Source organism: Delphinapterus leucas, chromosome 3 (genome assembly GCF_059928025.1).
Source record: "Delphinapterus leucas isolate spDelLeu-1000000601 "Yukka" chromosome 3, BTC_Dleu_Yukka2, whole genome shotgun sequence".
Lineage (NCBI taxonomy): Eukaryota > Metazoa > Chordata > Mammalia > Artiodactyla > Monodontidae > Delphinapterus > Delphinapterus leucas.
Genome location: NC_143131.1, coordinates 20720874 through 20744456, shown reverse-complemented (window position 1 = coordinate 20744456; position 23583 = coordinate 20720874).

Sequence of the window (23583 nt, the reverse complement as noted above, 5' to 3'; positions counted from 1 at the left end):
CCCATTCTTATGACTACATTTAATTTTAAGTATTTCCTTATAGGCCCTGTTTCCAAATACAGTCACATTGCAGGTTAGGACTTCAACATATGAATAATGAGACGACAAAACTCCCACTATAGGATTATCATACACTAACTTTTTTAGAGTATAGAAAAAACGAAAATTACCCACACCATTTTATAAGGATAAAATATCTATAGTAACGCAAATGGAGAAGATGGGTAGAGGCATATATTTTTTTAAAGATGACAGAATGTTGATGATTTTGACACTATGTAATGGACACATAGTGGTTCTTTACACTAGTTTATTTTGTGTATGTTTCAAATTTTCTGCAATAAAACAGTTAACTATGCAGAATAGAAAACTGGAGCTGAACAAGGAAAGAAAATAAATATAGATGATTATTATTGTTGTTGATTGAATTCTTCAGGAAGCTGATTCTGAAATGGACTTCGGCAAGGAGAAGGTTTATTAGCAAATAATCTTGGGATCTGTATCTATGGGGGGAAGGGAAAGGATTTTGCATAGAGAGGATGAGCTATAAGATACACCTGAACCACAGACTCAGGTGATTCGATGGGAGGCTCTGGAGCTGAATCTTCTATCTCAGCTATTTTGTAGTTTACTGAAACATCCTGGTCTTTATATGCCTGCCTCTATTAGTCATTGCTTTGGGCTGCCCAGAAAAGGCCTGACCTTGTGAGGTGGTTCTGCAGTTGAAACAGTCCCTGAAGCGGGGGCAGACAAAGGCTATCTGCTGGCATCACTTCCAGCATCTAGGAAATACGTTTTTCCTTGAGGGACAGCTGGATGGCACATCTTCACTCCCTTCACAGTCCTCCCCTTGTGACCCACAAATCCACTTTTTAAAATACTTTGGAGGAGTAGCTCCTACGGGATTCAAGTGGGCCTCCCTTTCTGGAGTAAAGGTAGTCAATGAAAGATACTCCCAGTGTCAAAGGTGATCTTGGCATTGTAACATACTCATCATCTCCTTCCTCCACTATGTAACCTAGATGCCTCTTACCCTCAGATAACATCCCTCTGGTCTCTGTATCTTACCTCACAGCCTGAGCCAGACCTTCAGTCCTGAGGGATTGAGCTCTGATTACCAGGTCATTCTCAGAGTAAAGATGCTGCACGTGTTTGTTTAGCATCACAATAGGATGTGGATATACTAAAAGGATTTCAAGTGAATTACATAGGTTTCAAATGTATTATCCCTGCCACATTTTTTTTTAAAAAAACAGTTCATTCTCTTCATAATAATCAGGATGAATTCCACATATGAAGATAATATTTTCTTCTTTCCTATTATCCCTGAACATAAGGTGCCCAAAGCACCCTTGAGAAAGTTATAAGTTAAATGCATCTTTTGTTATGTCTCCTGGTGAACTGTCCCCACTTTGTGACTCACAACCTCTAAACCTGTAGAGACCAGAGTTGTGGGACAGAGAACACACATTCTCCAAGTGAACCACAGGGAATGATCTTAAGCAGGAACATTCTTGTTTCCATCCCTTGGTCTAGGAACTTGTAATCTTCCCATGCAAAACACCATACTATATAAAGGTTTTTTTACTCAATGCGTATACTGAATGGTGCTCCCCATTGCTGTAAAATATCACTTCTGAGCTAGTGTCTCAAAAGTGCTTTCAGTAAGTTGTTCCAATCCACTTTTAGACTTGTAGCTTTTTGGTGGTTGACGTAAGATACAGCTGATGAATCCCATGGTGTTAGACCTACTTACATTCTTCCTTTTCTGAAAAATATGTCCCCTAACGCTATCTAATGTGGGATCTTGTGCCAATGAAATAAACACTTTACAAACCCTCAAATAGTGATGCCAGCTAGGACCCTGGAGGCAGGAAAGACAAAGCCATACTTGGAAAAGCTGTCAATTCCTGTAAGAACAAAGCAATGGTCCTTCCAAGGTGAAAGGGGCTTACAATATACTCAATTCGCCAACCTATAGCCAATTGGTTTTCTCAAGCAATCTTGCCATTTCAGGGCTCAGTATTTGTCTCTGTTGCTGCAAAGTCAAGATTTTTCAGGGTGTCAACCTTGATATAGACATCTCATATGTCAGAGTCCCATTCTTACATAGACAGGTTGCTGACTTTGGCAAAACCACTTGCTAGCCTTGGCCTGCAGTTTAAATTGAAAATAAATCTTGAACCTAATCCTCAATTTCTCTGCCTTCTCACTGTAGAAGGGTAGGAGGTTAGAGACCATTTGTACTAAGGAGACATTTTGACTTTCATAATTGGGGTAAAATTGCTTGTTAACTACTTAACTAAGCCTTCCATGATTTGGGTGTGTTTTTTGTTGTTTTTGTCTTTCTTTTCTAGTATTTATTCACTGTATCCATGTCCATCCAATGCCATTGTATTTATAGTTGATATAAAGACATACAAATCATATTTCTGGTACAACACTCCAATTAATGTATTTCTCCCCAAGCTTTACCATCCAATTACTGACCAGTGGAAGTGAACCACCATCTGTTCTCCATTTACCAGCAATGATGGGGTACCCACTTCCACCTTGATAGTGGGTGACCCAGGTCCCAAACATTATCTTATCAATTATTTCTCAAACAACTTCTGACGCCATCTCTCACAGGTTGGATTTTCTGAGTTGGAGATTACTGTGTAGAATGTTTATTAGGAAGTGGTCTTGAAATCAACACCCTTGGAAGAAATGGGATAGAAGTAGAATTTGCAAAAGCAAAGGTTCAGTTGTGAAGTATGCCTGAATAGCAGGCTCAGATGAACCCAAGAGGGCACTTTGGAGCTAAAATGGCTTGACTGAGCTATCCCATAGTGGTCCAAAATAGCCTGGCCTTCATACTCCCACCACTATGAGTCACTGGATAGGCATCAACCATCATGCCCAGAAGGGTTCTGTCCTTAACTGTAGCTAAGCTGATCCTGAAGACTATTCTTATCACTCCCAGTATCAGATTAAAGAGAAGGAAATTTGAAAGTTGAATATCCGTATCTATCACAATCACATATGTATTTAAATACTGAAATCAAAAATTTGATATTCCAAATAATAAATAGCAAAAACATAAGACAGAAATCCTGAAAACACGTACTTCATATCAGGTTTCACTGAGGAAGTCAAGGTGGTCCCACATCAGCAAGCATGATGCAATTCATTTTGATTAAAAGAGAAAAGCAGTGTTATCATCGCAATTAATGTCAAAGATAACATTTGACATACAGTATTTATTATATATCCTAACAAGCAATCAAACAAATGACTATTAGAAAAACAAAAGTATAAGGATATTTATCAAAAGTGATAATCTATATATTCATGAGAAAACTGTAACACATGATATCTATTCATGAAATATTACAAGCTTTTCCATTAAATTTTCAACAATATTTAATATCTACTTATAGCCTAGCCAATGCAATAAGAATAAAAAGAATAAAAAAGAGGTAAATTATAAGGCCAAAATGTTAATATTGGCAGACTATAAAATCATTTACAAGATAACCAATGAATAAATTTTGTAATATAAATTAATCTACAAGAACCAAAGTTATTTTTATATATCACACTAACCAATTAAATAAGCAAATAGAAAAATCAATTTTATTTACAGCAGATGATGTATTAAGTACTTAGTTGCAAATATTGAAAGAAATATTAAAATTTTAAAGAATGAAATGCTACTGAAGGGTTTAAAAAATCCCCTGCATGGACTTCCCTGGCGGTCAAGTGGTTAAGACTCCGTGCTTCCAATGCAGGGGGCGCGATTCAATCCCTGGGGTTGCGGAACTAAGATCCCACATGCTGTGAGGTGTGGCCAAAAAAAGAGAAAGAAATCCCCTGCAAAAGGAGCTATCTTATTAATACATTAAAAAATACACACACAAAATATATTAATAACCCCCAATAGTCTATCAATTTGATGCAAACCCAATAAACAGGTTCTTTTATGAAATGATTCCAAAATGTATATGAAATAATAAATGTAAAATGATTGCTATAAAATTATGTAAAATAAGGTCATATAAGAATATATTTCTGTTTCAGATATTAACACATATGAAAACAATATAGTATTGTTACATCAATATACTTATGTGTCTGTAAATACCAGAAACCTTCCAAGTACATATATATATAGAGAGAGAGAGGGAGAAAGGAAATGATCAAATACACACACGTGCACACACACACACACACATATTTAAGTAGTCCATTTGTGAAGAAAATTATTAAATGAATAGGTGAATAAATTTTACAACTTCAGAATTTTTAAAACCCACAAAATTCACAAAGTAATATAACCAGGAGAAAATAAATGCATTCTGTAAAGTAGTTTAAGAATGAGTATATTTGTAAGTAAAAAATATACAAAAACAACAAACCAGGAAGAAAAATAGGACAAAGACATGAGCAAGCAAGTCACAAAGAAGAAATAAAATAAAACATAAACAAAAGGAAATGTGTTCAGGTCAGGCTCTGAAAAATAGGAAAAGGCCAATAAAAACAATACAAATGTCATTATTCCAACATCAGATGAGAGCAATTATAATGCTTGATAATATCAAATATTAACAATGTGGTGGGAAAGTGAGTATTCTCCAAAAGAACTTGTGGCAGTTTGTATTTATTAGCCACAGGGGAGGGCAACTTCACTGTATTTATTCATACATAAAATGCACTTGATTAAAAGACCACTTCCTACTTTATATCTTAGAGAACTATTTACACAGATATCCTACTAGTACTGCCAAGTTAGGGCTCCAAAATATATTAAAAGTGAGATAGTGCATTGCAGAAAAATATGTACATTATGACACCATTTAAGGAAAACTAACGAAGAAGTCAGAACTGTATTTTTTATAAGACCATATTGGAAAAAATAGACCCATATTAAAATGATCAGAAAATTGATAGTTTCTGATTAATGAAGTTAATGAGATTTGGGAGTTAAATAAACAGAATTGGCTGTAAATTTTTAAGGTTATAGATTCATGTTTTATTTGTATAATTAAAAATTATAAGACAATGTCTATAACAAGGAAGAAAGATAGCAGGGAAATAGCCCTCCTAGGATTTGAGAGAGTGGTAAATTTTAGGTTAATAATGAAAGCAATAAAATCTGGAGAAAGAAATAAGTCCTTAAAAAGAACAGGATAGGCCAAAGGGATTTAAGGCTTAGAGAGAGAAGTAGAATTGCTAACATAACATAAACTACTTAAAAGGCATAGGATCAGGAAAGAATGTTTGATTGTCAAGTGTTCGGATTTGGGAATATCTCTCAAAAAATACCAAGAAAATATTAATTTATGTAATACCCTTAGTCTAATTGGTGTCAGCTAATTAACATGTAGATGAAAACAAATTTGATCTAGGTGTTAGTCTCCTACATGCATCTGAAACATTGAACATGTTAGCACCCGCACTGCATTTTTTTTTATCATTTAAAAAAATTTTTAATTAATTTTTATTGGAGTATAGTTGCTTTACAATGTTGTGTTAGTTTCTGCTGTACAGCAAAGTGAATCAGCTACACGTATACATATATCCCCTCTTCTTTTGGATTTTCTTCCCATTTAGGTCACCACAGGGCACTGAGTAGAACTGGGAGATTAGGACTGACATATATACACTACTTTGTATAAAATAGGTAACTAATGAGAACCTCACTGGGTTTAAAAGCCGCCTGTTCATGTTTGTATCCTGAGCCTCATACTGTGAACGAGGGACATGATTTCCTCTAAATTCTACAATAAACATTTAAGATAATACAAAGTTTAGTTCTAAACCTCTGACATACGGGAAAAAATACTTTGGATGATATGGTAAGACTGATCCAAAATGAACACTAAAATTAGATATTTAAGGAAATTTTAGCCATTAAATAAATACACAAAAATTATGGACAGAAAGTTATTTCCTATTATTTATTTTTTGGTGAACATGTATCTGTATCCTACATTAATTTCCAAGTATAGATTTTGTGCTAAGTCCTGACAGAAAAAATAGAAGCTTCCTTTCCATCATACACACTATAAATAAAAATATATTGTAAATGTTAGTACCAATCAATGGTTTTTCCATCCCCTCAATATCCCTTATGTTGTGAGAACAAGAACCACAATAGGAAAATGGTTCACAATTAATGATATAAAAAATCATAGAAAAATGAGAAACCCATTATTTTAGATGTATTGAGCAGTATGCTATCCTAACAGCTTTTAGAAGCAAAGATAATAGCCTTGTTCTTCCAATACAGAAATAGAATTTACCTTTCTTTTGATCTGTAACTGTAAGAAGCAGGGTTCTTAATAAGGACACTTCATGAAACAGAAATATCAGTAGTGCAGTTTGACTGTGATGTATTAAAATTCCAGGTATAATACCAACCCCAAGTGAATGTAAAGAAATTTGCCTGCCAACCAAGGGAGCAATGTTCAACCAGTAGCCATTCTTATTTTATCTTCCTAAAATGAATGCAGACAATTTTTGTAATTGTGATTACTCTTCTATTGTAACCTACATGTATTTTTCCTTTCTCAGGATACAACAGATATATATATATATATCTGTTGTGTATATATAGTATTTTCCATTCCATAAAATTGAACACATATTTATTATCCTGTATACAGACTTTTGTTTTTCCCAAATCATACTGTAACTCTTTAGGGTCAGAGATTATATATAATTATATCCATGTAGAATCTATGATTATATATGCTCAGTAAGCACTCACAACAAATACTAAAAATCATGGTTTAATTGACCTGAAAAGGGTTATGAAATAATATTTCCCTTTTCTTCCCAATGAAAAAACTGAGACCACAAATGTTTAGGATATATACTCAAGATTAGTTAGTTTGTAATCTGATTGATTATACTCTTATCAAAATAAAATTCAAATAGATTGTACATTTCACTTAAGACAATTCAGAAGTACCATTTTTCATTGAATATCTACTAAAATGTCCAAATTCATGATGCATCAAAAGACCCTTATCTCATGAAGTATCTATTTAAAAATCCAAAATTTTTGAGAATTCAGGATTTGAGACAAAAATCCCCTGGTAATTCTCATTAAACAAATATTACTCAGAAACATTATTTATTTTCGACATCCACCTATATCTTAACGTAACTATGATGAGTATTCCTTGTAATATCATCTCGTAGGGAAATCCCCAGTATGATTTTTTCTTCAATTCCATTTTGTTCGAGAAGCAAAAATGTTCTTTCATATTCTTATCAATATATCAGAAGTCTGTCAGTAAGTCTCTGCTGGGCAACAATCCCCCTAAAGCTCAGTAGCATTTAACAAATATGTTGTTTTCTTTTTCACACTCACAGATTTGTGGGTAAGTTGGAGCATCTCAGCTTCAGGCTAAGGTCTGCAAGTCAGCAGAGGGCTCAATTTCAAGCTAGAGTCCTGTGGTTTGGGTGGGAAGGCTCTACTCTTATGTTTTACCTATAGTCAGTGGGCTACTGTAATAGAAAAATCACATCAGACTAGTGAAACAGGCAAGGAAGATTCGACACCACTGTACTAGGGGAGAGATTGAACTCAACTCTGAATATACAAGGACAACTGGTGGTTTATAGCCAACAGTCAGGGTGAGGAGTCAGTGGATGGAAAGATACTAAGAGAAACTTGGTTAAGTATCAAGGGTGAGGGAGGAGAGGAACTTCATTATATATCAAGGGTGGGGGAAGAAGAGCATGACTGAGTATCAAAGGTGATGGGATTCTTGATCAACTGCCTTAGACTGATTCTTTAATAAAGCCAGGCTCAGCAGGACAAGGACAGACAAGGAGAAGGAGACGGTCTATTGAAAGGAGGCTTAGAGAAGGCTGATTAAAGTTGGGTCAAGGATGGAGTCCTTGACAGGGCTCAAGTAAAGTTCTTGTCACTCTCAGAGTGTGTTCTTCTCCAGACACTGGTAGAAATACAGGAAGACAAGCTCCATTGCACAAGCACATTGCAAGCATCTGCTTACATCAGCTTTGCTAACATCCCATTGGCCAAAGCCAGTCACATGGCCAAACCATCAATGGAGCCTGGAAATAAATACTATACACAACAAAAGGTGGAGGGGAATGAATATTTGCTAAACCATAGTCCACACTATCACTGGGTACAATCCCTCACTCTCTATTCAGAGAAACTTCCAAGTCTAGGGCTTTTTGGTGGTAGGACAAATGGAACATTTACGTTGAAGAACAACTTTCTGATCTTTTCTACTTTCTTCCCTCTCTATCTTCCTTGCACATTAGTTTTTAAAATGTCTGGTTGTCTACTTTCTTTGTGAATAAAATCTACCAGAAAATGTCTACTTCATAAATAATTTTTTAAGTGTAATAAGCCAGTCCCAAAAGACAAATACTCTATTATTCCACTTATATGAAGATTCTAGAGTAGTCAAATTCATGTAAGCAGAAAGTAGAATGGTGGTTACCAGGGGCTGGGGGATGGGAGAAATGGGAATTTCTTGTTTAATGGTATAGAATTTCAGTTTTGCAAGATGAAAAAGTTATGGAGATTGGTTGAGCACTTAACACTACTGAACTGTACATTTAGAAATGGTTACGATGAAAACATTTATTTTATATGTTTTTACTATAAAAAGAAAATATAAAGTGTATTTTGCTTCTCTAAACTCCTGACGCATTGTTTGAAATGGTCACCGTCTTTTTAGTCTTACTGTGAGATCCAGTCTCTTCCTCCACCATAACAAATCTTCTGGATCTCTCAGCCATACCACAATGGCAGATCACCCCATGTGCCCTATGAGTACATACATTCGATAATCCCCAAAGGAAAGTAATTTCAAGCTCTATGAGGCTTTCTTGTACTCTTCAATAAAGAGTACAGAAATGGTAATTGTGCCATTCAACAGAAATGGTAAATTGCCTAGAATTTTAAGATCACATACTTGTTTTAGTGATATATTGAGAGAAGAGGGACAGTAATAATTCAAGGTTCTAGTCCATTAGAAAAAAACAGACTTGAAGTTATCCCTTGATAAGTGTTCATTTTGCCAGGAATATCTGAAATATATTAGCACATGGTATTCCAGCACTATGAGAACAGACACTAAAAATGCATTGGTTAGCATCATTTGACCCTGTTCCAATTTGAAATCTTTGTGTTCACTACTCAAGGTGTTTTTAGATTGTTAAACTACTCATTAACAAATTCAGTGTCATCAGGTAGTGTTGTATGGCCTGGATAGTAGTTGTCCACCAAGATTCATTCTCTCCTTTCTCCCTGGACACAGACTCAGCCTTCCTTGCAATTAGGTGTGACCATGTAACTAAATTTTATCCTATGGCATTAAACAGAGGTTATGTAGTCCAACTGCCCACTTGATGCATGAAAAACTCCCAGCATTCTCCGCCATGCTCTTTCATTCATCTGGTGATGCCTGTGGGATCATGGGAAGCCACATGTTGAAGACTGCAAAGAAGAAATAACCTTCTTTTGTGCTTGAAGCATTTGGGTTTCTTTTCCACAGTATGTTAACTTACCTTAAATAATTTAAGGTTAAAGTAAACAAGCAAGGTGAAGAAATCCCATAAAACAACAGGCATTCAAATATAACTTCCCCACTCCAAAATCCTAGTTGTCAGGGATCACTGAAAAATGCCCATAAAATTGTGTTATAGGCCCTGGTAGAATGTCTGGTGTGAGCCATTGTCTAAAGGCTGTAGGGTTATACCAACTGATAGGGGTTAGGAATGACATCATATAAAAATCAGGAGGGAGACAGTACGTCAATATCTTCTACCTGCTCAAATCTGTCAAATCTGAGAATGGCAACTGCATACCCCCCTCACCTAATACATAAATTTACTTGCCTGAAGAAGTTTACTGGAAAGTCATCTCAAGTTCACAATCTCTTGGGGATCAAATAAGGTAGGACTGGGCAGAGGGAGAAGTGTATTTGCAAAAAAAAGTTTTCCAAAGGTCTGAGCTGAGCACATGAAGAACTTTGGAGCTATAGTTGTTCTTCAGAAATAAACCAAGTGAGGCAAGTAAGTCAGGCTTTTCTACCCCTCCAATAACCAGTCATTAGGTGTGGGCTGTCCATTGTGCTAGGCAGCTCACTTCTACTCAGGGTGTCTCCTAGAGCAAAAGTTCAGCTGATATCTGTTGACTGACAATACTTCCAGTCACTGGAGGAATCAGTGTTTCATGAGTATCTCAGGGACTTGAGGGGACATGAGTATCTCAGTGATGCACTACAGCATTCATTACCAAAAGGGTCACTGACACAGTTGTCAAATATGTCTAAAGGGCGCCCTGATTGCTAATAACCCACTTTCTTATGTTTATTCCTGCCAAATATATGCCATAATCCTTATAAGTAGCTGTAATATTTAATTGTAATTTCAGTTTTTAATGCAGAAATGGCTTCAGCCATAAGGAACAGAAATCATATTCATAAGTTGCATTAATAGGTTGTTGCAATTATTTCCTAAGACAGAATACAAATGGTGAGCACAAGCCCAAGGGAGAAATTGCTATGAGTCTCAGAGAGTGTCCTGTAAGACACTGCCTATCACAGGCCAACTAACAACATAGAACAGATATTCAGGATGTTCAATACTTATTTATTGACTGAAAAAGAAATCAGTTTAAGCTTTGTGAAGGAACTGTGTTCACCTTTATATCCTCAGGGCTTATCACAATTTCTGGCACAGAGTAGACAGTGAAAATAAGGTGAAATAGATTTCAGGCTTATATGATTTGTTTATACTGAACAATGTTATATTTACAAAAAATCCTAACTGATACATATTGACCCATAAAATGAATATCATTTAAAATATGCAAAGGCAATTTTCTAGAAATCACATCTTTTTTTGGAATATTTTTCATCAGTCAGCTTTTTTGCCATATTTTGCTGTGCTAACAAGCAGTCCCAACATTTCAGTCGCTTATATTTAGGTTTTATTGTTGCCTCTGAGTGGGTTATAATTTTGTTATATATCTACAAACCAGAAACTAGACTGAATAAACAGTCCCTATATGGATCTTGTGGTGTGATTCTCCTGAGCGGGAAACCAAGGGCAAAAACATGTGATGGCCCTTAAAGCTCCAACTTGGATGCAGCACACATAATTTCTACTCATATCCCACTAAATAAAAAGAGTCACTTGACCAAGACTGATATCAATGGTATGGCAAGGTAGACTCCGCCCATAGGAAGTACTATATATCATATGGCAGTGGGCAGGTATGTATAAGCATCTAACATCTGAGGAAATAATGATTTGAAACAATTTGCTTATCAATAATTAAAAAGTAGACTTTCACGAACCTCCGTAAAAGTTAAATGAAAATGGCTTTACTGTAAGATATAATTCATGGAATATTTTATGTTTGTTCTTCAAAATCAAAAGAAACTATTCAAAGTAATTCACATGAACCAAAGGTCTTGCAACTGACTTCATAGGAAAACTTATTTTGAAAGCTTCTAGGTTTCTCTTAGTTCCTGAGGTCAAAAATTAAATGACCTGAGAGATACAGGTTCCTTGTAGGGCTCTGCAACACTTACTATACGGATTTTATAAATATCGAAGATGTTAGAGAAGCTCATTTTTTCACTTTATTATTAGATCAAAAACATAGAACTCCTATGATTTTTGTTCCATCAAAATACTACTGAAAAAAACATAAATTTGGCTTCTTTTGCACCAAAAACTATCCTTTTGATAGATGAGAAAATCTGAACTATAAGAACTCAGACATCTCTATAAAAAACAATATCAAAGACAGTGACACTGGTTGTCTTTTGGGAGAGAATCTTGAATATTAGGATTCAGAGTTGGAGGAGAATGTCCTTCCCTGCATACAATTTTGCACATTTTTCAATAATGCACTATATACTATATACTTATATTACCTGTTCAAAACATACAAGCAAACAAACAAAACAAATGAATACCTATGTTGAATTACACACTTCCAGAAACTTTCTTCTCCATATCTCCCCATCTTTCTGCTCATTTTACTTTTATTGTTCAATAGTCAAGAATGGATATTTAGTTAGTAATCAGTTGCATTTCTTATTAAAATGTTACCAAAATAAATGTCTTTTTATTTTCAGTCTCTGTTCTTTTCCTGTTCTCTTTTCCTATGTATCTTTCACTATATTTTCCTAAAATTATTCTATTCCACAAGTATTTTCAGATAGCTAATAGCTGATTAATACAATCTATACTAAAATTCAAGAGATTAGAAATGATTTTCCAGGAGATACTCCTGAATGAATGTAAATAGTGTGGGAAAAAGAAAGGAAAAGGTACGTTCTAAAGAAGGTGATTTATTGTCAAAGTACAAATGTAAACTGAACGTGATCAGACTTGAGAAAAATATAGCTGCTATTTCATAATACACAGAGAGATGATTTGTTGTGATGCCATTCTGCACATCTGAAATAACTGGTACACCAAATACATACTTTCATTTTTTACCACTCCCTCTAACTTTGTAAATGCACACTTTTCCCATTCAATATGATTCTAATAAGTGGCTGGAGATTCAAGTAATAATTTCCTCTTCCTACATGTGCATTTGTATATGATTAAACAAAAATGATAATGATATATTTTCAGGCTGAATATAATTAAGTTGATATTGAAAACAACCAAAAAGAACAGTGTGGTATATAGTTACAACCATTATTGGTTTTGGTCATGCATTTAAAACCTGCAAACGGGGATTTTTCTTCAATCCAGTTTTGTTTATGCATGAAATCTTATGTTTTTTTGTTATTATTATGGAATTATCATTGGTTCTATGTATACAGGAGTTGAAAATGTTCTAAAATAAAAATGCTATCTTTTGCTCTTACCATGTTGTCACTACACAGTCAATATTAAAATCATCAATCAAGGTACCAAATACATTGATAAAACTAAACATGACAATTTCTCAAAATAATGTATGTTACTGAAGGTCTGCTTTAATAATGCCTACAAAGATCCGATCATATTGACCAAAAATTAGAAACTCATGTTATCATTTGCTGCATAACAAATCTTTGTGACTTAATTATGAAAGTGGTTTAAAGCAACAACCATCTATCTAGGTCATGATTCTGTTTGTAAAATTCTATTCTTGGGTTAAGTTAGGGGCTCTTGGTTGCTCTAGTCTGGGCTAGACTCAGCTGATTGTAGTCAGAGTTGCTTATAAGTCTGTGGTCTGCTGTGGATGGCTGGTCTATGATGACTCAGCTGAGATGGCATATGTCTTCTCCATGTGGTCTCCATTCACCAAAAAATTATATATTTATATAATTTCACATGGAAGAATTGGCAGAACGCCCTCCCCACCAAGAGCAGCAGGTGGGCACGTGCCAGTGTTCAAGTACGTTTTCAGCAATTACTTGTGTCATATTTGCTACTGACCATTGGACATACCTTGTCACGTGTCCAAGACAAGAATCAGAGTGATGGGGACCACTGAAGGAGTAGATAAAGATGTGAACAAAATGGCAACCACGATTATTGCAGTCTACCACAGGTTTAAAATCCATATCATTGCCAAATATTCCCCCTTCCTCCCTCCCTCCCTCCCTCCCTCCTTTCCTTCCTTCCTTCTTTTTTTTTTTTCTTTAGTTTTATTTTCTGGTTTCCTATAGCTTTATTTGGCTTCTTTACCGATTTAGTCCTAGCATTTGATTTGCCATATGAATTTTTACTTCCCTTGTGCTTAGAACACTAAGATTTCAGTCGATGCAACTTATTTTTTACTTTTCCCTTTAGACTTTATGTATAGCATTCAATTTACTCTCTATATCAGCGAATGGCTTATTCTGAATAAGTTCTTTATACATGGCATGGGTGCAAGCATGACTTTTCCCAAATCAGGATGTAAGAAATAAATCCTGTAACTATCTCCCACTGGGAACCATTAAGCTGCTATAACACTAGTTCAGAGTCAGCTTTCTCACTTGTAATATTGAAGATCACCTTCCATTCCCTGAGGAATATCTTAAGTTGGGTACTATCTCTCACTTGGAAACCATAAGTAGCAGCTCTTAGCAAAAATATTCTGAAAAGCACTCTCCAGTATACCCTACCTTCCTATTACCATACGGACTACAGTTCTTATCACAAACTGTGTCAACACATAATTAACCTACTAAATGGTAAGTGCAGGGAGGAAATGTAGTGAAATATAGTAAGAATTCAGACATTTTAATAAAAGTATACTGGGACTTCCCTGGTGGCACAGTGGTTAAAAATCCGCCTGTCAATGCAGGGCACACGGGTTCAAGCCCTGGTCCGGGAAGATCCCACATGCCGCGGAGCAACTAAGCCCGTGCGCCACAACTACTGAGCCTGTGCTCTAGAGCCCGCAAGTCACAACTACTGAAGCCTGTGCGCCTAGAGCCCATGCTCCGCAACAAAAGAAGTCACCGCAATGAGAAGCCCACGCACTACAACAAAGAGGAGCCCCCACTCGCCACAACTAGAGAAAGCCCACACAGAGCAATGAAGACCTAATGCAGCCAAAAATAAATACATTTATAAAAAAATAAATCAAAGTATACTGTATTTCTAAACACTAAAATAGCAAAAGAAAATGAAAAGAAAATGAAACAGGAAAACTTCAAACTAAGTTTATTCAAAAAGGACATTAAAAAGATCAAGACTTGTTGAAAAATTACTTTTCAAATAAATTTCTCTGCTCTCATCACCAAAAAATGTCAAGCAACTAAATACGAAATTTTGATTAGGAAGACTTTTAGATATCCTATGCAACTGTGCTATTAGAGGAACTGTGAATATGAAAGAGATAATATTGCTGATTAATTTTCTTTATTTGTTTCCTGAAAAATATGGCTTATATTTTTAAAAATGCTTCTAAGACATTCACAGTGTGTAGAATTTGTCATCTTCTACTTCAACTGATTTTCCAAGGAGGCAAAGACAATTCAATGAGAAAAGGATGGCTTTTTTTCAACAAATGATACTGCGAAAATTGGATATCCTCATTCAAAAAGATGAATTTAGCACTTATATCATACAAATTTTTAAATTCAAAATGAATCATACTCCAAAGTGTAATATCTAAAACAATAAAACTTTTAGAAGAAAATATAGGAGAAAAATCTGTGTGATCTCGGGTTAGGAAAAAGTTCTGAGATACAGTCCCCAAAGCACAAACCACATTAAAAATAGTAATAATATGGAATTTTTCAAAATTAAAAAAGAAACACAACTTTTGCACTTCAAAACGCACCATTAAGAAATTAAAATTTCAGAGAAAATGTTTGCAAATTGTATTTTGCTTAATTTTCAAAACATGTAGAGAGGGCTTCCCTGGTGGTGCAGTGGTTGTGAGTCTGCCTGCCGATGCATGGGACACGGGTTCGTGCCCTGGTCTGGGAAGATCCCACATGCTGTGGAGCGGCTGGACCCCTGAGCCATGGCCGCTGAGCCTGCGTGTCCAGAGCCTGTGCTCTGCAAAGGGAGAGGCCACAACAGTGCGAGGCCCGCGTACCACAAAAAGAAAAAAAAAAAAAAAAAAATGTAGAGAAATCTTACAATGATCAGAAGACAAACCCCAAATAAAAATGAGCAAAAATTAGAACAGACATTTCACCAAAAAAGATATATAAATGGTTAATAATCACTTGAAAAGATCATCATGCTCAAAATTATTAATCATTAGAGCAATTCAAATTAAAACCACAATAAGATACCACTTCTCCCTACTAGAATTGTTATAATAAACAAGATAGACAATACAAACAGTTGACAAGTATATGGCAAACTGGAAATTCTTACATTGCTGGTGGGAGTGTAAACTAGTACAGTCACTTTGAAAAGCAGTATGGCAGTTTATTTTAACAGAATGAATAAGTGTAACATATGAAAAAGTGATTCCATTCCTCAGAATCTTTCCAAGAGAATGAAAACATATGTCCATAGAAAGACTTGTACTTGACTCAGCAGCAAAATTTATAATAGCAGAAAGTGGAAAATATCCAAACGTTTATCAACTGGTGACTGGATAAACAGAATATGATACACAGAAACAATAGAATACTATTCAGCAGTATAAATGGAATGATTACCAACGCTACAACATGGCTGAGACTAAGATATGGTAATTTAAAGGCCCCAGAACAGGGCTTCCCTGGTGGTGCAGTGGTTGGGAGTCCGCCTGCCGATGCAGGGTACGCGGGTTTGTGCCCCGGTCCGGGAAGATCCCACGTGCCGCGGAGTGGCTGGGCCCGTGAGATGGCCACTGGGCCTGCGCGTCCGAAGCCTGTGCTCCGCAACGGGAGTGGCCACAGCGGGGAGAGGCCCGCGTACCAAAAAGACCCCAGAACAAAAGACCACATATTTTATGAGTCAATTCTATAGAGATAGATGAATAGTTGCTTGGAGTTGGGGTAATACTGAGGATTGACTGACTCACCAGGGAACACAATGGGTGATCTGAATATTTTATTTTATTTTTTATAAATTTATTTAATTTATCTGCTTTTGGCTGTATTGGGTCTTCGTTGCTGCGCGTGGGCTTTCTCTAGTTGTGGCAAGTGGGGGCTACTTTTCCTTGAGGTACACGGTCTTCTCATTGTGGTGGCTTCTCTTGTTGTGGAGCATGGGCTCTAGGCACGTGGGCTTCAGTAGTTGTGGTACACGGGCTCAGTAGTTGTGGCTCTCGGATTTAGTTGCTCTGGGGCATGTGGGATCTTCCCGTACCAGGGCTCGAACCCGTGTCCCCTGCATTGACAGGTGGAATTTTAACCACGGCGCCACCAGGGAAACTCTGAATATTTTAAAATTGTGCTGTGGTGATGGTTGCACAACTGTGTAAATTTATTACAACTCATTGAATTGTACATTTAAAGTGGGTGGATTTTATGGTCCATAAGTTATAATTCAATAAAGGTGCTAAAAGTAAAGGATACCAGGAATCGTATTTTTTCAAAATGGAGCTGTCAAGGAAATGAGAACTGGCATTGGCATATATGTTATTGATCTGATATTAGTACGAAAACTATTCTTTTCTCCTCTTAAATCAAACATGCTTTATATCAATACCATATATAACAGAGGAATAAGAGAGAATAAGAAAATTTTTCTTTCATAATGTCAATTTTAGCATAAGTATTCTAACCTTCCCTGTCATTCTACCATTCTGCAAATATGAAATTGTTCAGTTTCATATATATGCATATTGACTGGGCATTTCTAGTATCAGAGGAACTTTTTGTATTTTCATGCAGATGACTTTATCTTTCCACTATCCTAGGTGTTGGAAGATAGATTTTAAGCTGTAACTTCTGCCACTGAGTATCATCATTTTGACCTTTGAAACCAAGCAGACCTCCTTAGATGTTTATTGCGTATGAAAATATGTAAATTAACAGGGCTTATTCACTCAATTAAATTTTCTCCAAGTTCTGCATTACAGTCCTGGAACTTTCTGAACAAGTATTATTTCTTTTTGTCTGGACTATATTTCTAGTCTTTTCACCTAAGATTGTCTGCCTTTCTGGCAGTCATGTCTTACTTTAATCATATAGAGCCTATATGAAATAACATTCTTCTTTATACACATGCATGCTGCTATTTAGACAGGTCATTATCACCCAGGACTTACAGGTCTGAGGTTAACAATAGTAAAGAAACTGACATCCTAAAATTTGTCATTTTGTAGTGTAATGATTTCCAGTATCCCCTAAACGTTTTTGCTAATCATCTTATTATTGCAAATGGAATAAAATTTGCTCGACCACTTATCAGAAACCATGCCTCTCCTTGGGTGCCCTTGATAAATAATGCTGACTCTAAATGGGCTATTTATCATGTAAAACCCCCAGACAACTCAAAGGAGAGTAAGTCTGCATATTGTGTGTGTGTGTGTGTGTTTTAAGTCTTTATTGAATTTGTTACAATATTGCTTCTGTTTTTTATAGTTGGGGTTTTGGGCCACGAGGCATGTGGGAGCTTATCTCCCCACCAGGGATTGAACCCGCGCCCCTGCGCTGGAAGGCGAAGTCCCAACCACTGGATTGCCAGGGAAGTCCTTGCATATTGTCTTGTTCAACTAAAAATCCAGTATGTTCACTCTAGGACTGAATCAGATGGTGGTACAACAAGCATCATGTGTTGATTTATTTTTATGTCTTGATTTTGTTGCTGTTTTATGATTAAGCACACATACATTTCTCCCTATATCAAGATTTTATTATTTTCAAAAGCAGTCTTGGGTCCGCCTCCCGATGTAGGGGACACGGGTTCGTGCCCCGGTCCGGGAAGATCCCACATGCCGCGGAGCGGCTGGGCCCATGAGCCATGGCCGCTGAGCCTGCGCGTCCGGAGCCTGTGCTCAGCAACGGGAGAGGCCACAACAGTGAGAGGCCCGCGTACCGCAAAAAAAAAAAAAAAAGTAGTCTTGGGACTTTGGTTTAGCCCTCCCGTCTCAGTGCTGAGTAGGTAACGTCACTAAAGAAGGGAAATGACGTTTATTTGCCCACTACCTTCATATTCTATTTTTTTTTTTTTTTTTTTAATCGCGGGGCCGGCGCAGCAAACGAGGCGGAAAAGTGTGGCTGCCCGGCGGGCTCCAGCGCGGACGCCGATGGGAGATGCGGCCGGTCGCTCACCTCCCCTTCATATTCTATTTATGAATTTAACCTTACCAAAGCTTAGCTGTGGTGGGGTCAAAACCATCGAAGTTTCCTGAATGAAATCTGAAGCGGGCCCCCATACACCAGAGGGCAGGGAGAGACGGAAGCAAGGGAGGGGGAGGCAAGCCTCGCCGATGGGCAGGTGGTGGGTTTGTGAATCTCCCCCCGCCCGCCAGAATCCTCAGAGTTTACGGAGAGGTCTTACCTGCCTTGAGTCACGTGTACTGTGTCCAGATGGTCTCAGCACCGCAGTGCTCTGGCAGGGCTGCCTCCTTGAAGTGGCTCCCACTGTGGAAACTGGGCAAAAAGCACATCCGCAAGATGGAGGAGGCGAGCATCTAGCTTGAGGGTCAACCGGAGGTCACATTCTCTCCGTGACCTCCTCCGACTGCTGTTTGTGGGCTTCTCTAGACTGGAGTCACTTCAGAATTGTTTAATTCTAACGTTCAGAGTCAGTCTGAGTTGCAGGAACAAATAAGTGACACACATGGCCAAAGACCAAATGTGTGCAAGTTTCTCAGTTGTATGTTGGCCCTCATACACCAATGGTCAGGAAGATAAATCTGGGAGTAACCATCGTTTTGGAAATATCACAATCATTTCTCTCTTTAAAAAAATTTCTTGATTCCCCCCTCCCCTGACCTGTATATAGTTATGTAAAAATATGATTTCCTCCTTTCTGATTGTTCTATTTCAGTGGCAGATGTTTGACCATAAAACCTAACATTAGGACAAGGTCTAAAATTTATTCTCTTTATTTAGATATCTTCTTAAAGACAGAAATATTAAAAACAAATATTGATATTACCAACCCAATTAAAAATAAATGGAGGAGAATACATATAGAAAGAGGAGATTAAAGCTACTAAAATGGAGAATAGGATACTGATATAAAATACAATATTAGTATTTTCTATTAGTACATCCAATTTTGAGTATTTATACTTCTAGAGGATCTGATATTAAAGACACATTATAAAAGCTACTAATCAAGAAATAAGTACATTTTATTTAAAAATTAGCATAATATCTATAAGGGAACTATTTTATTATCAAAGTAAACAATTTTTCAGAACCACAAAACATATTTATACAATAAAACTGGCTCTATATACATTTTATAGAAAAAAGTATAAAGTATATTTGAATTTTAAAATATTTCCTATATCAAATGTTTATATAAGATTTGGTTACAAAGTTTAAATCTTTTAAATATAAAGGCAAACAGAAATATAAATTTGTCAAGTAGAAACAATATTCAGATTTTTGGATTTATGACGTACTCCTAAGCTATTAACATGTGCTTGATTTTCTAGAGTGCATAATCTATGATAGCAGTGAAATTTAATGTGTTTCATATCCTTATTTTATAATTGTTTTACACCATTAATTTGCTGTTGTTGTTAATGTTATTATTCTTACCATGAAGTTGACCATTATATACCATGATATATAATTATATCATGGTTTGCCAAACAATTTTTCTCATTTAAATTCTCTTTGTAAAAATGAATATTGAATTAGATCCATCTTCTCTTTACAAGTAGTGCTAATTCCAGACTTCCCAACATCAGTCAGTAGCACCAATATTTCTTTAGTTATTTAAACTTGAAAATTCAGATTGACCTCTAATATCATCCTGTGCATTATCATCTCTAGCCAGGAAGTCATGGCGTCTTGTAATTTCTTATTTCAAAACTGCATTTTCATTTATTCCACATGTATCTTAATCCATGCCCTGGTCATCCCTGAATAATGATACTTGCCTCATAATGGTGCCCCTTCCTTGTTTCCCAGTAGATTAAAAAATAAACAACAACTCAATTTTATAGCTGATATAATGTATGTTGACTTAATATGTTTATTAATTCACCACAACACAAGTCCTAGGCCCCAACTGGGCTAGTTTACAAAAGCTTTAAGCCTGAATATGTGAATTTTTCTACCTATCCAAATCGTTATCTTCTTTTAGCTCCCAGTTTAATCCCAGCTATATTTTGTGGCTTTCCCAAAGAATGGCTGGACCTGTCAGTATTGCTCATATTTCTTGCGTTTCTCATTTTCACATATTCAGTAATCCCCCGGCCTGTCCCCAAAATATACCTAACCAGAATTTTTCCCTTTGTGGGAAGTAGCAGGTGGTTAGGAAGGTGAGAGTTGGGATTCTACTGACTGATGGCAGCTCACAGCCTAAGGAGAAAGTATTCAATATTATTATCAGGTGCTTCTAATTCAGAAAACATTTTTTTGGCAGGTGTGATTTTGTGAAAATAGAAAAAGACATTAGAATGAGATCCGCTGAGTATGAACGATGACCCTGATCCTGACACTGTCAGTGTGACCTTGGGCAAAGGACACTTATCTGAACCTCAGTTATATCATCTATAAAATGGCAATAAAAATATCTTCTTATTTTGTTGTAACATTTACAGAAGATAATATTTATCTCAAACACACACATGGTCTTTAAAAATTAGTTTCTTCCATATAAGGCTGAGTCCCATGTACATTTCTAATCAAGATAATGAGAAAATTATTGAAGTAGGTCTGATCTTTACCTGTTTGCAACTCTGCTTAGTCTGAAGTTCACTGTTTTGTGACAAAGCCTTCTGCTAGTTCACCTTTTCCTTTTAAAATGTTACGTTTATTTCTGTTCCAAATGGAGATGTATTTATAATCTTGGGACAAACGACATTTCATTTTAGAATACATAGTTTATATATAGTTGTTGGTGGTAAAATATTTGGTTGCTTAAGTTTTTGAGGACTAAAGACTTTTCGATGATCTCCAGAGATTATAGTGTTCACTGTTTTGCATTCACTATTCACCCTAACACAAAGCAATGTGCACTGTAGAATTCAACAATCATTTGTTCAATGAAAGGGTCATGAAAATATTAGTCCATTCATGAGGTAAAAATGACGTTTCTTAATAATCAAGATTTTTTACACCATTGAAATAAAATCTACAAAGTTGCTATATTCAGATTTTGTATTCAAATGGCAATAAAGATATACTAAAGGCAAGCATTAGAGTTTAGTGATTATGAACTCTAGAGTTCAGTTGCCATAATTCAAATTCTGACTCCACTGATTACTCTGTTTATGACCATTATATGTTATTTAACTTCTCTATGACTTTGTTTTCGCATTTGTGAACTGGAGAAAATATTACCACCTTTACATGTGTGATAAAAGTGTAAGTGAAACATTTATCCCTATGCCTGACAACTAGTAAGTGCTCAGTAAACATTAACACATTTATTATTAGTAATAGTTGTTGTAGTGTTTTATTGTTTTTGGGTGACTAGCCAAATTTCTTATTTCCTGCTACACTCTCTGGCAGTAGGTTTTGTCCAGTTATTTTGAATCATCAGCTTACCCTAGAGAATCTGGGTATCCTGCCTTAATATGAATCCCAAAATATTTGACATCACAGTTCTGCAGATTTATCTTCTCCTTCTGCCCCTTGCTATAGACATAACTGTTATCCTAGGATATCAGATGATATGCTTACATTTTTTGGACCCTCTGATTTCAGTTGCAGCTGAAAGGGACACATCCATGTGATTGTGATCCACTTTCTTGCTCATGGTAAATCCCTCAAGTGAGGAAATGACTGTCTTTGCTAACTGCCCTCGGGCTCATTTTACACTGAAGAGAATGGTGGAAGTCACGAAGCCTACGTGTGTGTATATCGCAAAAGAGGGGCAGTCTAGATCTATGAGGGAAGGGAGCTTCTGGCCTTTTGATTGGAAATTCTTGGGGGTATTCTGTATACTTCTCTGAAATCCTAATGGAATCAAGACATGTTCCTCACCGTGGCCACTTTGGATCAGGCCCCTTTACACTGGTTCTGGAGATCACCTGGTAAATTATGTGCACATGGGACTTTGATTCATCCTCTGCTTTAAGTAGAACACAAGCAAGGAAGCATAATCCCCAAGATTTAAAACACTGAACACTCTAATTTTTCCTTCTCTCTAGTGTCAACATCCAGAATTTAGTAAAAACCTCTCAATTGTTCTTATGCAATTCCTTACATTCATTTCTTTTTCTGTTTGAAATCTTTTAGTTTAACAATAAGTACTAGATATGAAATGGCAAAACAAAGATAAAGGAAATATGATCTTTACCCCAGACTTGCAAACCACCTGGTAGGCAGCCTCATCTTTTTATGTTTTAGGATCAGAGAATGTGGTAGATTGTATTATTCTTCAAAATAATCACTGACCTTCCCATACTTCCCTTCCTCTAGGAAGTTTAGGCATCTCTTTCACTTTGACATAATGTCACACTGACACCACGCTTAGCAATGTGTCTGTGACTTTCTTCAGCCAAGGAAATATAAACAGAAGTGATGTATGTAACTTCCAAGCAAAAGTTATTGTTATTTTTGTTATTTGAATGAGAATCTCCTGATTTCTATGTTTCCTTTCTTTATCTGTGAGATTCGAATTGTTCCATCAGCCTGGGTGGTCCTGAACTAAGGAAGTTGTGAAGCAAAGCTATATTTGACCAAAAATAGACATGATGAAGAGATAGAGATACTTATTAAGAGATAGCAACAAGCATCCAGGGAGGGAATCGAAAGCCTGAATCAAAACAATGACAATTGTGGGTAAGATAAATGATAAAATGATGCTTTTAGTGGTATTTAGGAAGTCTAGTTGATGGAACTTGTTGATGAATTAAGTGTAGGTGTAAGGGTGACTGCTTGAATTCTGGCTCATATTACATCATGCTTTAATTTTCACAACCTTGTGATTAATTTTCCTTTGTTTACTGTCTTTCTACCTCTCCCATGCCAACAGAGTAATCTTTCTTATAACATAATTTTGATGATATCATTCCTTTTCTAAAAAGTCTTCCATGGCTCCCCATTACTAAAGAATTAAGTTCTATCT